This window comes from Lactuca serriola, chromosome 1 (assembly GCF_051521515.1).
Source record: "Lactuca serriola cultivar US96UC23 chromosome 1, Lser_US96UC23_V15, whole genome shotgun sequence".
Lineage (NCBI taxonomy): Eukaryota > Viridiplantae > Streptophyta > Magnoliopsida > Asterales > Asteraceae > Lactuca > Lactuca serriola.
Genome location: NC_136408.1, coordinates 141,248,997 through 141,269,025, shown reverse-complemented (window position 1 = coordinate 141,269,025; position 20,029 = coordinate 141,248,997).

Genomic DNA, 20,029 nt, shown 5'->3' with positions numbered 1-20,029 from the left:
TTCAGCATGTGTATGCAATTGCAAGAGGAGAACTCGTGGGAGTTGCTCTGAGAAAGAGAAGGAGTCTTTCCGTCATCACGGAATGGATAGAGTGAGATTCGGATCGGGGATTCGATGGTTCATGGTTTTCTAGACTTATGAGTCGAGTGATGGTTGTGATTTAGAGCAGTGTTGCATTATGAGTAGTACTCAGTGATTAAGTGAAGTTATCAGAGGGTGAATCCGGTGCCCGATTTGAGACGGTGGTCAGGACACCGTGAGAAAGGGAAAGTGCGTTTGAGTTTCGTTTGGTATGCCTTGAAGGACCTGGTCTAGTTGACGCCAGGTGGCGCGTTGCGGGTGTATCTTGGAAGTTGAGTTGCTGTAGGCTTCGAGGGCGAAGCCTAATTTAAGTGGGGGAGAATTGTAACATCCCGAAATATCAAGAGTAGAGTAGAAGGGCTAAAAGTGTAAATTGGGAAAGAGTGACTCGGCGAGTCCATGGGTCGCGTGTTAAGTAGCCGACTCGGCGAGTCAGTAAGATGGACTCGGCGAGTAGGCGCTGAGTGGAGAAAACCCTAATTCTCGGGGTTGAGCCCTATATAAAGATCATTATGTTTTCCTCCCAGCCTCTTTGTTCCCCCCTTGAGTTCCAGAAACCCTAAAATCGTGGAGAAGCACCATTGTTGAGCAATTTGGAGCTTGAAGAGGTGGTTGTTGAAGAAATTCCAAAGGAGAAGAGGCTTGGATCAAAGGGATTTGCAAGGATTCGGGATAATCTTCTCCTGGAGCTTCCTTTTGAGGTATCTTTCCATTGTTTGAGCTGCTATTGTCTAGATTCTTCATTTTGGGGGTGTTGAGATCATATCCTTTGGATGTATTGGAGTTTAGAGGCTAGATCTGAGGTTGCTACCTCAGATCTGGAATGGAGAAGAATCAGAGAGCATGAAAGTCCCTATGTTGGAGTGTTTAGTGAAGCTTGCATGTCCCAAACCCTAGTTATAAGTGAATAAGGCCTAGATCTCTTTGGATTCACGTAAAGTTTGCCACTTTACGTGATGGATGAGTTGTATGAGGCTACATCTATGTTTTGGATCAATTGCATGGCCTAGAATGCTTCTGAATGGATTCAGATCAGTGGTACTCGGCGAGTCACATAGGTGAGCTCGACGAGTTGCTTGAAGATGAGCTGGGACTCGACGAGTTGGAAGAACAACTCGGCGAGTCGGATGAAGATAGCCTGGAACTCGGCGAGTTATATGAACAACTCGGCGAGTAGGTTGATGATAGCCTTAGACTCGGCGAGTCTGTTCTTGGACTCGGCGAGTCTTGTCGAAGAGTCCCAATATTTTTCTGGTCGAGTCGAGAATCAGTGAGTCAAGGGATGACTCGGTGAGTTGTGTGCGAGTAGACTCAGAGTTGTCGAACTCGACGAGTCTCGGGGTGACTCGGCGAGTTATGTCGCGGATTGAGTGAAGTTCTGATTATGGGAACTCGGCGAGTCATAGGGTTGACTCGGCGAGTAGGGTCAGTCAGGAGTTGACTTTGACCTTGTCTTTGGCCAAGGGTTGACCAGTGGTTTCCAGGGGCATTTTGGTAATTGTTGATTGTTGTTTTGAGTTCAGTGCATTGGCGGTTGTCCAGTGGTGGAGATCGAATCAGTGATCGGGGCAGTTCGGGTTGTCTGTTCAGTCGGCAGATTCAAGGTGAGTTATCCTCACTATATCAACAGGGTCTAAGGCACCAAGGCCGGCCCTTATCGGATTGAGATCCGGGTAGTTGTTGTTATATTGTTGCTATGTTATGTTTGCATCCTGAGAGCTAGGATGGTAATTAGAGACCTGTTTGAGATCGGTATCTTGAGAGATAGGGTAATGCTATGCTAGTGACCTGTTAGGTCGGTATCCTGGTTAGGATGATGATATGCTATGTGATCTGTTTGATCTACTTGTTAGCTGTGAATTGCTATATGATTGTATGTATATGTGCACATGGTTGTTGGACTGGAGTTGGGTTGAGGCAGGTCCTGCTGCGTGCTGTAGGCCAAGATACCCAGGGCGGACCGGTTGTCCCGAAGGCCCAGCGAGCGGTCCGGATAGGCTGTAGGCCCCGAAAGGGCGGACCAGACGTGCCGAAGGCTCGGAGAGTGGACCAGATAGACTGAAGGCCCGGTGCGGGCGGACCAGTCATACTGTAGACTCAGAGAGTGGACCAGGTGGATTGAAGGCCCGGGACCGGGCGGACCAATCACACTGCAGACTCGATGGATGTGGATAGACTCAGAGGGTGGACCAGGTGGACTGTAGGCCGGTGCGGCGGACCAGTCACACAGTAGACCCGAAGTGCATGGTTGTTCTGTGATCGGATATGTTATGACATGTTATGCGTGTATGGTATTTGTGGTTGGTATTTTGGGGATACCTCACTAAGCTTTCGGGCTTACAGTTGTGGTTTCATGTTTTCCAGGTTCTTCAGGAGATCGTGGCAAGGCGAAGGCGTGATCGTACCGCTCCTCATGATTTTGTAGTGTTGTGATTCTGGGAACACGTTAAATGTTTTGTATTGAAAACCCTTTTTGTAATGAACTAATGGAATCGAGATGTTTTTGAAAAATTTAAAATTGATTGTATTTTTCGGTTGTTACACCACCCCTTGAAACCAACGAGTAAGAGACACTTGCTCATTTTGGCCTACTCCCTGAACCAGCTCCAGCTTTAGTTAAGACTGAACAATCCGGGCCAACTGAGGGTGTTGAGATAAAAAATGATAATGTTTTTAATTCTTGTACAGGTAAAGTAGTGGAAGATGAGAACAAGGAGAACACTATTGAACAAACCAATGACTCCTTGAACTCTGAATATGTGCTTCTAATTCCGTTATTCCTAACAAACATGCTGTTGAGAAATACAGGCCACCAAAACAAGCAAAATTGACGGCTTGTTATATGTGTGCATGTGGGAACAACCAGAAGGGAGGCAAAGGCATGCCACCAGGGGCATGAAGAAACAACTTCCCAGTGAAGTAAAAGACATGTTTTCACTGTGGAACATGTGGACACATTGCTAGAAATTGTCCTAGTCGCTCATACATTCCGTATTACGCACAAGGATGGCAGAATGCGCCAAGAGGGAGATACCCCAAAAGAAGCCCTTCATGGTCACAATCGTGCAATGGTAATTGGAATGCGGGAAAAAAATCAAAATCCCAAGGATAAGAAGGGAAAGTCGGCCAAGAAGCCAAGCTCAACAAATGCTTTAGTGAAGCCAAGACTGGTTAGGTCAAAGCCATCTCGATGGCCAACTTCAAGTTCAAAATCAAGAGTCAAGGCACCCATTGGATCGAAAAGGAAACGGGTTAAACCCAACTACAAATGGTTACCAAAGGTTCAATCTCCCAAATTTCCTAATGCTTCTAACGTTTCTTCATCTTCTGTTTGTGATAAACAGGATATGTCATGGGAGAGAGTACCTAGAAAATATGACAAAGGTCGACCTAGTTTCAAAATGGACTGGGTTCCAAAGACCAACTAATCCCGTTCTGTGTCAGACCAACTATGGAGGCATATCATCAGACTGTGGTTTGTTGATAGTGGTTGTTCCAGGCACATGATAGGGGGCATCTCTCAACTGTACAACACTCAGAACTTTATTTGAGAGTATGTGTCCTTTGCGGGAAAGGAAGAAAGGAAAGGATCACATATGGGGTTTTGTGCTTAATGATGTGAAGAATTTTTCAGGTCTATTATGAGATTATGTGTGCTGTTCTCAGAACTTTTAGATGCAAATTCAATTGGTGACTTACGGTTTGAGTTTTTTTTCTCGATACTCCTGAGTTCGTCTTAAACTGATTCATTTTGAAGACAATTTTTTTTCTTTCTTATAGTTTTTCTTTAGTAGGTGTTGGTTTGGAAGTGATATCAAGAGAGTGATAGTGGGTAGTCAAAACATGTGTAAGGGATTGAATCTGAATTTTCTAGACTCTGTGTTCAATGTTCTGGTAGGAACAAAGGATTTGACAGTGTGGATTTAGATAGGATTGTTTGGATTGACCATATGACGCTCGGGTAGATTGAGCAGTGAGATAAACACGGGAACTCACGGGATACACTAAATTAATACGCATCTAGAACAATGGTTCAACTTTTCCTTGATGTACAGACTTATGTACTTAATTTTGGTTCTGATAGGGCAACTGGGGGTTCTGATAAGGTAGGTCTGTAGGAAATTATTTTCTTGCTTTCTAACTGTCAGTCATATGTTGCTTCCTCAGCGTGATTAGAAGAGATCTGACTTGGATTGCAACATATGCAACTCGAATTCTACGCACCTCCTTATGTATGAAGTTCTTTCTATCTATTAGCCATACGATATTCCCTCTGCGTGATCGGAAGATCCGGCCTGGGAGACAACATATGCAACATTCTACCTCTCAATCCCTCTATCTCTGTTAGTCATATGTTGTCCCCTCTGCGTGATTGAAAGAGATCCGACCTGGGACACAACATATGCACCTATCTCTAAATCTGACTTCCTCCTTAATAATTTTCTATTTACCTAAAGTAAGGAGGTCTTTGGAAGTTCTTGATAATCAGGGTATATCGGGAAGTAGGGAACACGTTCTAGTGCAACTAAGACTATACCATTTAGAGGTTGTCTGTAGATCTCGCTGCTTAATTTAAGTGGACAACAATACATATGGTCGTCGTCAGCTAAAGGTTTTATTTAGAAAAGTTTGCCAATATTCTTCATGTTTAAGTGGACCACAATACCGGCAATTGAGTAATCTATTCATGAAGGTGAATGTACTGATAAACAAAGTTAAAACTGTGTCACAACTTTGACCCAATTATTTTTATTTTTGTTAAATTTGTTCATAGTTTTCCTCTATGCACAAATTTAGGGGGAGAATTAAAAAATTCCAAAAATCAAACAAAAATCAGAAAATTCAAAAATCAAACAAAAATCAGAAAATTAACAAAAATCCAAAAATAGTGTTGTTTTTTTTAATGTTCAGAAAAAACAAAAATCCAAAAATATTGTGTGCTAAGTTTTCTTTTAGTTTTGTTTTGTCTGGAAAAGTGAATTTAAATGTATATGAGACCCATGGAGACTGTATCAAGATTTTCTGAGCCAAGGCTTCGTCCGTGATCATCGAACAATTCTCATTCGAAGGAACAAGAAATGAAGACTATTCTTTCAACATTTAATCTTTCAACCCCAGAAGCAAGGTGAAGTTGACTTGAAGATTATGTGACAGACTGCATTGAAGGCTCCTCAATCAATTTGCTACTATTCATGAACCTGCTGAAGTGATCCAAAAGATTCGTTCTCTCTAATATTCTCTCTGAAGATTCTCAAGCTAAAAGCGCTAATTTTCAAGAATCTATACAAGATGCCTCCACACCCAACGTGCGTTCAAATTCAAATCTTGAAGAGTAGCCTAACTACTCAAGATGAAGTCATTTATTGAAGATTCATCAAGTTCATCTTGAAGCTGTGAAGAAATTGAAGATAAACACTGAAGCCAAGCTCCCAATGAAGATTGACAAGAAAAAAGCCAGCTATATTTTTAGGGGGAGTTTGTTGGGTCAAAGAAAAGAAATCTATACACCAAGGGGATATTGTTGGGTCTAAAATATGTTTTATACTTTGCTTTTCTAGACAATTGGGTTTTTGGTCCATGTGGTGTGTGTGGTTAAATGTATTCACGACCCAATGGGTGTTTACGGTCGTGAACTGGTTCACGGCCGTGAACCTGTTCACGGCCCATGTGCCTTATATATATATATATATATATATATATATATATATATATATATATATATATATATGTGTGTGTGTGTGTGTGTGTGTTAGATGGTAGTGAGTGTGAGAGTGTATATCTAGAGGAGCTTAAGTGTGTGAAACTCAAGGTGTGTTCTAGAGAGAGAAAGTGAATATTGTGTAAGGAACTTCATTCTAATCATCAAAACATTCAAGATTCATATTATTCTTCTTCTCCTTCTTGTTTATTTTGATCTTGCATCATCCAATTGATTGGGATTCCACACCATCAATTGGATCTGATTGATACACAAGCAAATTTGGGACTTACAGTGCTGGCCATTTAGCCAACCTAGTTGGCCTTACCCACGGCTCAGGGACCATTCCAGCCTAAAATAAATTGTCCCTTAGTATGTAAAATCCAGTATGGAACATATGCGAAAAAGCTGACAGACAACAAACCAGCACCTGCTAACTCTAATGAAGGTGCAGGCACCACTACTATGGCTAAGCCAATCGTAGCTTAGCAGGAGACAAATGTATGATCTACCAATTAGCAATTCTATCCCGATCGGGTTCTGACACTCTTGTCTCCACGAGTAGGATCTGTGCTCTAGCGTATACTATGAAAGGCCATATGCCACCTACGGTAAAAGGATCTAAACCCTCACTCTCTGAGCCTTACTCTTTACACACTACTCTTCTCTCAGAGACTGACTTGACTGTCAAAGAGCCCTCCCAGGATCTCCTCCTCCTCTTGTTTTGACTGCGGATCTCCTCTGGGATCCACCCAATCGATCCATCACCATTTACGCTGCTACAAAAAAGGAATGCAAGCCTACATGTACGTGCATCCAATACCGAATATCCCATCGATCTACTCAACACTAGAAACACACGTACCCCTAGCCACCATTCATCAGTATGGAAAACAACTCACCACAAATGTTTTCCTCACTTGTTATGTTTCGTACGTCCTCCATATACTCCAAAATGCCTTTCTATAATGTTCATGCGCAACCATTCCCAACATTCACAAGCATGTTAAATATTGCACACCATCCAAATTTCCCTACATTTCAACACACAGTTTACCCACAACACCAAATAAATAGCCACATATCCCCATTAAATCAACAAACATCGTCATTCATACCAGAACTACATGAATACGACATCCCCACTATTACCAAACTGCCACACAGAAAAATATATGATGGAACAACCTTCCCAAATAGCCACATAGATGCATATGAATGGCATATGTAGTAACTAAAGCTTGATAATCTGTTCTGGTGTGCATATTTTCCAACCACCCTATATGGGAATGCAAGGCCCTAGTTTAAGAGCCTAGCACCAAGCAATATCCGAAATTCGTAGAGTTAAAGGAGTTATTTCTTACCAACTTCATGCACCTATAGAAATACAAAGGGGTGTATGATAAATCATCGGTTGTAAACAACACGGAGGGGAGTCCATAAGAGACTACTTCAAAAGTTTTAATGAAACCACACTAGATATACCAGGGCAAACCAAAGATATCATCGCCGGAGCTTTCACACATGGCATTCTACCTGGAACATTGTCCAAAAAGTATCTTGGGGAAATGTTGACGACCAGGCAAGAAATTAATAAAAAAGTCCAAAAATACCTACGACAGGAAGAAGTCACGACAACCAACGAAGCATATTTAAAAGCAGCAAACTCCTATAATAGAAAGCCAAGGGACAACTCCAACAAGCCATTCAAATGAAGATACGAAACCAGGAGAGGACTCTTCCATAAACCCTACCAACCATACCAATGGGATGATAGGCGACACATGCACCTAAACATAGTGGCCATCATTGAGAAACTAAAATGAACCCAAACATTTCTAGATAGGCCGCCCGACAAGTCCAAATATTGTGAATTCCATAATCACCCAGGCCACGATACAACCGACTGTAGCTTCTTGAAGAATGAATTGGATGAATGCATCTATCAAGGGAGCTCCAGGAGATAGCCAGGACCCTATGAGAATACCATAACACAATCAAACTAGCAAATAGACCAATCAAAGAAGAATTGAAAGTCGCAGAAAAGAGCCAGAGATACTTCTCATTCAAACCTCTCATCAAACGAACACACCAAATATGAACACATCAATCCTAAAGGGTGCGGAGATATAATTCTCACCACATGACGATGCTCCCCTAGTTTGGGGAGGGGATGACCCCCTACAAGTATGTGTCCGGATAAAAAACACTAAAATCCACATAATCTATGTTGGAAGAGGAAGTGCGACAAATATAATGTTCGAACACTGTTTCAGATAGCTATCCTCCCAATGGAGGGAGTGGCTGGAATCGTCACCAGGCAGATTTATAGGATTCGCAAGGCATAGGGTCACGCTGTTTGCGAATGATTTTCCTACCTTTCGCACAAGAAGATGAAAATAACGCAAGAAGGAAGACAGTACTACTACACTTCATCATTGTTCGGGCAGCATCTGAGCACAACATAATCATAGGGAGAAAAAAATCAAATTTGGAGCTATCAAATCAACCGTTCATGACCTAATCAAATTCACCATACGAAAGGGCGTAGTGAACATCGGGGCCATAAAAAAACTATTGAATGTAATCAAGTTATGGCTCCCGAAGAAATCACAAGAGGTGCAAAGTGACGAAGGGACGAAGAATCAAAGGTGAAAGAAGTGATACGTGACAAATACTCATACCAAAAGGTCACGACCGGTTCCATATTACCCTCCTAGACAAGAGAAAAGTTGTTCAACCTATTATGAAAATACAAACACGTTTTCACATGGGAACCTACCGACATGGTTAGGAGTAGAGAAGAAGTGATAAAAAAACAACCTAAACCCTTAAATCGGGTAGCACAACAATAAAACAAAAAAGAAGAGGGCAAGGTTTAGACTGGAGCAAAGCGATTAAAACAAAGGTAGACAAACTCATCCGAAAGGCATTCTTAAAGAGGTTGTTTTCCTTGCTGGATAGCCAACTCAGTCATGGTTCAAAAACTTCATGGCAGTTGGAGAATATGCATAGATTACACGACCTCAACAAAGCTTGTCCAAAAAATTGTTACCCTCTCCCCGAGATAGACCGGAAATTGAGTTGTTAGAGCATTTCAGATGGAAATGCTTTCTGGATGCACACAAGTGATACCACCAGATATGGATGCGAATGGAAGATGAAGAGAAAACAGATTTCTATACAAACCATCGCACTTTCTGCTACCAGAAAATTCCCTTCAGACTCAAGAACGTCGTAGCTACCTACCAACAGTTGGCCGTTAAGATTAATTCCTACTTGCAAATTTTTTAAATAAAATGGGCCATTTACAAGAATTGGCCATTGTATGTATAATGAATAGGTTTGGATGTAAGCATGTAATGGCCATCAGGAACATAGGCTTGCTCATATAAAAGTAGCATGGATGTAACAAGTCAAAGTAGCTAAAAAATAGACAATTGGAGGTTTTTGATAATTTATTAACAATAATCTAGTTTGGAGTTTTTCTTTTTAATTTTTTTATCAATATTGTAATAGCATTTTACTTTCTAATTTTTAATATATTCTAACGTAATAATTATGTACTTTAGTTTTTAGTTTTAATTCATAACAATATACTTTGTATTTATGTATGATATTTGGTTAATTTATAACAATGAAACTATAAGAAAAATGTGATTTTGCTAGGGAAGGAATCCGTTGCAAAAAGATGAAATTTCGTTGCAAAAGACGAATAGCTATGGAATATGCAATAGAACAGTTCCGTCCCAAAAAACTCGTAGCGAAGGTGTTGCAACGAAACCAGTAATTTCGTTGCAAATGTGACAACGGTATGAAATCCGTTGTAGATGATATTCCGTCGTGTATTCCGTAGTAGGATTCCGTTGATAATTCTGTGGTGGTTATTCCATCAAAAATTCCATTGTAGTCGATCCATAACAAAATCCATGGTGATGAATCCCTATCAAAATCTGTGGTGATGAATCCCTAAAAGAATCCATGGTGATGACTCCCTAGCTAAATCTGTAGTGATGATTCCCACTACTAGAAAAAAGCCCTTTAATGACGCGCAAACAATGACACGCGCTTATAGACGATACGCATTTGTGCGTGCCCTAAAAAATAATGTCAATTTTGCAAAATATGAAGCATAGAGGGCACTGCATTTGTGCGTGCCCTAAAATTAGTGTCAGAAAAGAAAAAAAAGAAAATGCGGAGGGCACCTTTCATAAAACGTGTGTCATCTAAGAGTGTCGCTTTATAATTTTTTAATGAAACACGCGTTTTAAGCGGGATTTCACCCGCCTATATTGGATCCCAAAAATTAAACCCCCTCCCTTTACCGATTAGCAAGAAAAAGCCCTAGGGCGTTCGTCTTCATAGCAGCATCGCACCACCACCCAACCTCCGATCTCGCACCGCCAACTGTCTCCGACCATCTTCTCCAACCATTTGGGAGAAGTTGTTTCCAAATGTTTCAACATTTCATTACGTTTGACCAACTTCTAAACCAATTTCCCCTTCCATCTTACGAAGACATCCTATTTTTCTTCTTCAGTGATTCCCCACTTTTCCTCTAATTACTTTCTCGGCTTCTCCCTTGACTTACAACAAGAAAACCCTAGTTCTTTCCTTTAACTCGTCTTCGCAAAATCAAGCGCATACAACCATCATCTATGAGAGTATGTCTATCTTCTTCCTCATATAATCGCTAAGCCCTAACACCGAAAATTGAAAGTCAATTGACCCTCCATTCGAAGAAAAAGGTAAGAATTTTCCTTTATTTATTCCATTCCGTTACTTTAACCTCATATTCTTCTGTTCTTCGTCTTTTTTCTTCCAAATTATCAACTCTAGCCCTATACTGTGTTTTCTTTAAATGGAGAACCATTCAATTTAGGGCTTGATTGCAAGTTTCTCCACGAAGCCCTTCTTCAGTAGTTAGCTTTTTCATCTTTTTCTAAAGGACCAATGCCCTTCTTTAGTGATTTCAGGATCCATGTAAGTATCAATGTTGAATTCATCTTTTTCCGATTGCTTTTCCATCTCAGAATGCAAATAGGTCTGCAACTTTACATCATCTGTGATTTTAAGGGATGAACTTTCTTTTAAAGACCTTGCAAATTCCTTCTCGCTTTTTGATTTTCCACTTAGAACTAATACAACAGGTCGTTGGGACTCCATGTTTGCTATAAAAAAGCACGATCCAGTTAGTATACACATATCATAAACACTGGATTCTACAATCTTAGATGATAGTGATACTTAAATTGTAATACTTAAATTGGTGTGTTTAAGAATTTGTAGGTCCAACATGAAGGAACAATGTGTGATCTGTTAAGGTCGGATCCAGATGATAGATGCGGGTAGGGGTTCTCTCCACATGGGGCTGGGTACACATTCGGACAAGACATCGCGTCTCACTTCAACTATACAAATGGGCTTACTCTTATCTCCAGAGCTCACCAGCTTTTCATGGAAGGTTTCAACTGGTGTCATGTATATTTACTTAATTAGCCCTCCATCCCTCTATCCCTCTTTAATGATAATTATTAGGCTTATTAATAATTTTCTGATTGATATTAGGACAAGAATGCGGTGACAGTGTTCAGTGCACCAAACTACTATATGACAGTGTTAATATCAGTTTCCCTGTTCTTTTTTATACTTGATGCACCTTTGATGTATCAAGTTGCCTATGTTTTCCTTGTCATATCTGATTTTTGGAAGAGTATGAAACGAGGAATGGGCATGGTTATGTTCTTTATGCACAGTGCTTCTTACTTCAAAAACAGAGTTGGATCAGTATTGGGGGGAGTCGCAAGTCATGGGACCCCAACAACACGATGCTTCTTACTTCAAATATGGCTTTTACATTATCAACAAACCAATTTTGACTCCTTCCTTTTCAAATATGGTTGTTCTTTTTAGTTATTTTAACAATATTTTGTGACCAATTATTATTTTTGAATGTTGACAGTATGACCTCATTGGCAAGCTGCGTTCTATTAAGCATTATCTTCTTCTGGATCAGGTTAAATTTTGATTGTTGTGTTTTTGTAGTCTAAATTTTTTGAATTGTAATTTGTAATTAAATTTGATATTTGATTTGGTTGAGTTACAAATACAGGGTGATTTCTTGGTTCATTTTACGGATATTGCACTTGATGAACTTGATAAAACACCAAATGAGATCTCTGTTGAGAAGCTTCAGGTCTTTCTCCATTTAACTCGTATTATCTTACTCAAAAAAACCAGAGTATATTATGGGTAATTATTGTGAATACACCACTGATACTTTATTCTTTCCAATCAAACAATAATAGTTAAGACATTTTTTCCAAATTAACCATTCTAATTCTCCAAAGTAACCATGTTTGACCTATTATATCAGGTCAAAATGGTTATCAATTTCAATGGCCATCATCATTGATGATGATTAAAGTTTTGGAGCCCTCCAGTTTTCTTATCATATATGCAGACTGACACAACTTCTGTGATGTTAGAAGCTATTGGTTACATAAGATTCCTTCAGAGTCAAATTGAGGTGATGCTACTTTCCTTTCTTTTGTGCTTCTTCCTCTTCTTTTATTCACCTTTCACAAACTACCACGAGGCAGTCATGCCACATACAAACACAAACACACACACACACACACACTAAAAGCTTCACTTCCTTAATGTTATATAAACATACTATGCCACAATCCCATATTAAACTATATCTCTCTGTTATATGTATGTTTTAAATTTCTAAAAAATTATTCCCTGCCCGAATGAGTATAAGTTGTTTTTTTATTCTCAAGAGTGAAAAAGTTTTTATTTTTTAGTTATGACATGAGTACCAATAACTTTATGAATCATTTTAATTGCTTTTAATATTATATGACAAATAACAATCTATATATGAAAATGCAGAAAAACATCACATGAATTAGAATTTTCCGAAAATAATGTTATATGTGATGGTTTTCTTTAATTTCTGTTGTAGTAATTCATAAATTCCTCATAATCCTTTCTTAAAATTAATTTTCTTATACAGAAAGAACTATACGTAAATGAAATTAAATTAATTAAAATCGATTTCAGATTACGCCAATTTTGTACTTAAAGTAAAAAACAACTGCCAATAGGATTGATCTATATACGAAAAGAGCACTAAAAATTTGACTTAAAGGAACAATATATTCATATTGACTAAACTTGATAGTTGATTTGTGTACGTATTATACTGATCAAAACTGATGTGAATCAAACTGAAACGTATTGATTTTTTCTGTCTCATAAATCCGACTTTATAAATATGCTCTATTGTAATTTATATAATTCAAGGTTTTTTTGTATGAAATTCTTTAAAAAATAGAATAATGATGTAACAATTTACCAAATTCTAAATTCTAAAAATTGTAGCATCCTAGGTCTAAATAATTGGAACCACAGTTCTATAATGGAATATTGGAAACGACATACTTTGAAGCTTATAATAAATCCAAAGAGTTGTAAAAATTTTCTCTAAACCTATTTATTTGTCATATTAACAAGGTATTGACGTGATTATAAGATCTACCAAGGAATGTATCATATAATTAGAATCACTCACATATTAGTATAATATTTCTATAACGTTACAGCTACACTCATGTGTTGAAGGTGAAAGTTGGCCTTTGGATTCTAAAGCTCATTCATAAATTTACATTTCTTAATCGAATTCAAACCCCAACTTTTGGTAAATGTTTAAAAAAAATTACTATTCTGGGAAACAGGTGGTTCTTGATCATGACATATTACATAGGTAAATTGTTCTCATCTGTCGAAGTACATTGCCTATATTAAAAAAAATCATAAAGCATATTGTCCTATTTGCTTTTTTTTTTTTACAATTTACATGAAATTATTAAATTTAACATTTTTTACCGATCTTTGATACAGCCAGGTTAGTTGCAAGATCAGCTTGACAGCAGTTGCCTTCACCATTAAAGCAGAGTTTTGTTGTCTATTTCTTGATTGGAATCATATACCCTCAAAATTGAAAACTTTGAATTCATTTGAAAGAAAGCCAATACTGCTTCCAGTTGGATTCAAGGTTAATAACCCCTCAATCATTTGGTCACTTGATTATTTACCAAGAAGATCTACTATATATGTTTTTTGCTATTTTCTTTTGGGCATCTCAACAGTTTTCGTTAATTTTTTGTTATCCTGTGATCATTGTTGATGGTTTAGTTGGAGTTAATTGTTGTTAAGATTACATGCTTTGAAAGTTTAATGGTATGATGGATTGATTTTTGCAGGTTATTTTCACAAATTAATCAAATTTCAAACGTTGGAAGAACAAGCAATATGTGGCAATGGATTCCAAAATTGGAAGACTCAACAATTGGATATTGGGATACAGGTAGTGGAGGATTAGGAGGTAAATATATAACAGATCGAAGAATTTGAGTTCAACTTTTTTTTCTCTTGATTTTTAGCTGTTTTTTGAACTGTAGAAATTATCGGTTAATTAATATATTGTATGTAGTAATTACCGCATGTAATTTTATAAAAAATAGGTTAAACCTTTTGTTCTTTCCTTTAAGGGTTTCAGTTCTTGGTTTTTGAGGTTATTTTTGTTTCTGATTTTTTGGTAGGAGTGAATGTTGATGATGTTAGAGTTACTGTGGCTGCACCTGCAGCACGTGGGGAAGCTAACAATGATGTTTTGGAATTTATGGGGAATGTTTGTTTCCTTTTTTATATTTTGTTATTTAATATTTGAGTTTTTTGAATTGTGTAGGTGAAGAATATGATGATATGCGATGTGTTGGTTTAGGTGTTAGGTTTGAGAGTAGGTAAGATGACACTTCAGAGAGGGTGGAACAGCAAGTGTAAGCTTCTTGTGGTGAGTTGAAACAATTTTTTTGTAAATTTTATTTCTTTATTTTGAATTTTATCTTTTAGTATTTTATAGTATAATAAAGATGGATATATCATCTTAATTTGATGAATATATTGTGGAACAGGTGGAAGATTTGAAAGGCTGATAGGTATATGAGAAACTGCTTGAAGGTGTGCAACCTTGAACTCTTTGTGTGATCTTTATATGTAATTAATTAGGTTTTTCAAACTACAATGTCCTAATAAGAAAAAATTGTCCATTTTGTAACCATAGCAACACGGGATCCTTCCTTAGTTATAATTAAATTTGCTATAAATCTTGTTTACAGTGAGGCAAACATTAGGTTATTAGAAATATTAGTTTGTAAATACTTCTATTGATTTGTTTTATCTTTCAATAGAACGATTATTTGTATGAAATTAAACTTTATGTAATGGATTGTATTTTTTGTATATGATATTTTATTTTTTATTATGAGACATTGAATCCAAATTTAATTTGAAAATTAGTAATTCTATAAATAATATTTTTTTTTAAACATTTAAAATTATGATACGCAAAAATGTGTGTCATCTTCATTTATGACATGGCCTTTCTTGACAGGGGCTTTCTTGATACGCATTGCGTGTCATTAACACGCGCGTCGTAAGGTTACGACACGCGAATGTGTGTTGTCTTCCTTTATGACAGGGTCTTCCTTGATACGTATTGCGTGTCGTAAACGCGCGTCATAATTGCACGTCGTAAATGAGCGTCGTAAATGCGCGTCGTCTATAGATGACGCGCAAAAGCGCGTCGTCTCTCTTTATGACAGGGTCTTCCTTGAGGCACATTTGCGCGTCGTCTGAGCCCTTTACGACGCGCAATGAGCATCGTAAAAGGCTGTTTTTCTAGTAGTGTCCCTAGCTAAATCCTTTGTGATCGCTCCCTAGCTAAATCCGTGGTTTTGGTTCCATAGCAAAATCCATGGTCTATAATCTATAGTAGATTCCATAGCAAAGATTGCACAGCAAATTACGTAGACATGCTTCCATAACAAATTTTGTTTCCACGTTTCCATAACACAATCCATTGACAATTTTGTGGGAATATTTTCGTTGCAAAGCTAGATAGCTACAGATGGATAATTAATTTATAAATTAATTCCCAATTATATTGTACGAATATATAAAAAGAAAAATATCCAAAAATCGAATAAGATTTATATCATAAAACAAAACAAAAATATTTATTACATGGAAATATCAACACTCTACGATCTGGTACTTTCCCACATATGATCTAAGTAAACTAGACATAAAGAATCTATACATCTAATTTTTATTCAAAAAAAAAACTAAAAACCTCATTTTCTTCAACCACGTGCTCATCCATGCCCCATGAAATACCATCTGCAAGTGGTGCTTCTCTTTCTTCATGTAGAAGTGAAGCTTCCATGTTACGCTTTTCTTGTCGAAATTTAAGATTTTTAAAACTTTGCAATCTTTTTCCTTTTACAACAAACAAGAAACAGTTAATGAACTTCTATGGCATCATATGAAAATAAAATAGGCTTCAAGTTAATGAGATAGTTGAAGGGCCTTACCGGAAGCATTAAGTCAGTTGGTACTTGAAATATGTACAACCTAGTTGAACTGTACGTAAAGAAAACAAAAGCAAGAATACCTGTTAAATTCAAATGAATGACGCAAAACGATAAAAGAATAACATAAAAATGTAAGAACTTATTGGCCAAATCGAAGAACAACACCAACATGGAGATCCATATATACCTTTTTCTTCATCTAATTAGTGTAAAGGGATAAGATATAAAGATTTTAATTCCCATCATACAATAGTTAGTTGTATATTTTATGAAGTTGAAATGAATGTTTAAGTACATGGTTTTTGTTTATGAATGTTCCATGTGTACTACTAAGATCATACATGAAAGCACCACCTAGGGATGGCAAAAAAACCCGAACCCGACGGGGAAACCCAAAACCCGATTATTTTGGGTCGGGTAACGGGTCGTTATCGGGTTTTTTATCGGGTTCGGGGCAGGGAGTGGGTTATCATCGCCCCGACCCGACCCGCCCCGATTATATATATATATATATATATATATATATATATATATATATATATATATATATATAAGTTGTACGTATTCAAAGATAAAATACTTACTGTGGACAATCTTTTTAATTATTAACAATCCAGTGTGAATGATTATTTTTTATGTTTTGACGTAACACACTAAAATTAAATCAAATAATTTTTAATATAACGTCGAGTTAATTTTATTAAAGTGAGTTATCATATTTTTAATTTAAAAGGGAGGCTAGAACATGTATTTTTTATAAGACATCCGGGTACACTAAAACGGAATAAAGATTTCATTATGAATTGTTGTAAACCCGATAAGATACCCGAAACCCGACGGGAAAACCCGAACCCAATGGGGCGCCCCGATAAGATACCCGAAAGATATCGGGGCTAAAGAGATATTAAATAACTCTTTGATCGATTAGATCTTCAAACCAGGTAAGTAATGAACGTAAAAACAGTAAAAGTAAGACACAAGTATGAATCAGAATGTGTCGAACGATTAGATTACTCGATCCTCAGCAGAGCTCGACTAAGAACTTCTACTGTAGAGGATTCTAGGGTTACAAAATAAAAACGATGAATAATCTGAACAATACTTCTCTAATCATTTCTAATCATTACTTTCTAGGATGCATGCAAGCATCTATTTATACTAAACCCTACAAAGCTCACGGATGGACAGGCCCATACTGGAGATACATATTGAACTAACTAACGAGCCCAATAGACGCAACACAAAATACGACCCAACAATCTCCCCCTTTGCGTCAATTTGGAGCGAGACTACTTTTTCTTCTTGCCTGGGCCAGCAGTAGGAACCTTCTTTGTTGTATCAAACAGACGTGAGATAAGTGCAAGGATAGTCTGTCTGAACCGAATGTACCATTGAATCATATCATCAAAGTACTTGATATCATCCGTTGAGTTCTGCTTGCATTGATGGATGATCCCTAAAACGTGTTCCAAACATGCAGTGGTGTAGAGATGTTTGTCTGCCAAGGCGAAGAGACATTTCTGTCCTTCGTTCCTGGTAAACATGACAGAGTTTCTCTTTGGGTCAATCTTCCCCATCTGCATCATGTTGAGATCACTGGCAGAGCCAACAGGAGATATGGTGGGCTTCTTCTTGAATACGCTCGCTATCTCCTAATCCATCAAAGCAACTTCCATGACATAGCAAACAAGCATCCTCTTAAAGTGGTCGATGATCGGACCATATTCTTCTTCGTTTGTAAGAAGGATGTTGTACAAGATAATCCAGTCATGGGGATTAAGGTTGGAAAGATCTACAAGTGAGATGGTATGTTCGGTCTTGGCAGATCCCCATAGTACCTTGAACCGTACGTTGGTGAAGTTGCCTTCCCTGAACGACTTTAGGACCCGAACATTGACGATTTTCTGAGCGCTCCAAGTTTGGTATTGTGGTTGAGCTGCCCTCAGATAAAATTCGACTAAGTCCCGATCAACCTGTGGATGAGGATGGGGGAACTCTGCAATGTTGGCAAAGGCATGAAAAACAAACGCCTTTCCGGTCAGTGGCATGTCGAACTGAGAGTCGACAGTGTTAGAACGATCTAAAGAGATCACAGGTTCTAGCCACAAGATACTTGGTGTTTCGATGGCTTCTTTAATCAGCTTCTCAAGAGTCCACGGAGGAAAAAGAGTTTTCTTGCTCTCGAGAAGGTCGTGGGCTTCTTTTTGTCTTCTTTCGGCTTCTTCAGCCTCTCTAGCCACATGAGCATTGATGTCAGCCTCTTTATCTCGACCTTGTCGCTTCAGAAGGTCGGCAATTGTCTCCTTGTCATCTTCATCGCTCTCCTCAGCAATCTTCTTTCCCTTGTCTTTCACACCGGAACCGGAGGCTTGGCCTACTGGAGGAGGTTCGGTTGTGTGTGTTGCTGTTGAAGAAGGAGGCGGTTGAGACATATTCACTTTTTCTCCCCCTTGTTTCAGAATGGACACGAAATCAAGTAGCCCCTCAATTTTGCTGAGTAGAGAAAGGGCGGGAGCAAGTTTCTCTGCAAGGTCACGCCTCACAGAATAATTGAGGATCGGGTCATGTGATTCAAGGATGTTTGAGATTGCTGAGTGGACATCCGAAACACACGATTTAACCACATCTCTTTCAGATCGAAGAGACTCAATCTCCTGTTGAGAGTTGGAGGGTTGAATACTCTTGACCTTCAGAGCGGTAGTCTTCCTTGCGAGAGCATCCATGAGAGAGTTCTCGGCAGCTAAGTCTTCTTGAAGCTTGGAGAGACGCTCCTCAATGGTTGTTCTGAAAGCCGAGTTGTCGTTAGAAATGGTTTGACGAAGTGAAGCAAACGACTTCAGCTCTGATGCGACTGAGTTAGCCAGCTGGTTGACAATGGGTTCCAACTTTGTCGAGGTGGCTTCAGCGGTTTCCTGTAAAGATTTCAACAAGGAAGAAGCATCAGTGAATAGTTTATCGACTTTTTCGGTCGCTGCCTCACATGCTTTGGTTGTGGTGTCAATGGCCGCAGTGGCGGAATCGATAGAAGCTTGATGAGCTTTGGAGAAAGCCTCAACAATTTTCTGAATGGCAGCTTCAGAGATGGAGGACTGAGATGTGGAAGATGAGGCGATGAGCGAATCGATTTTGTCATGTAGCTCCTTGAGATGCCTCTTTGTGACAGGAGCATCGTCATCATCATCACTTTGAACTTGAAACGGACTGTAATAGACCGAATCAAAAGTCATATCCTCCCCGCCAAGGAGTGGTTCTTCACCCTCTAATGCATGAGCAGGAGAAGATGGTGGTGGTAAAGGTGGAGGCTCGGTAGTAGTAGTAGTTTCGGGTTGGGTGGTGTGTTCGGTTGTTGGTGTGGGTTCGGGTGCTCAGGTGGATTTGGGTGCGTCAGTATGAACCCCCGTATCAGATACGTTGGTTCTTACATCTGCAGTGGTGGTGGTGGTTGCTTCGGTAAATATGGGTGGTGGTACTGGGATGGACGTGGATTGTATTTGAGTGGTGGAGGTTATGGGGGAATGGAAAAAGGAATTGTAACTGGTGGAGAGGAAATAGGAGAAGTAGAAATATGAATCTCTGGTGTAGGCGAACGTGGTGGAGTGTTACCACATTGAGATCCATCTGAATCAGAACCCTCTTCCACAGATTCGCTTAAGGACGAAGCGATGATCAGCTTTCGCTTTGGTTGAGTTTTTCGCCTCTTCATATGAGGGGATTAGGCGGCTCTGGTGGTTTTCCTCTTCTTGGGAGATGGTCCTTTTGCTGCCTTTTCAACCTACTTTCCCTTATCAGCCTTTTTCCCTCTGGG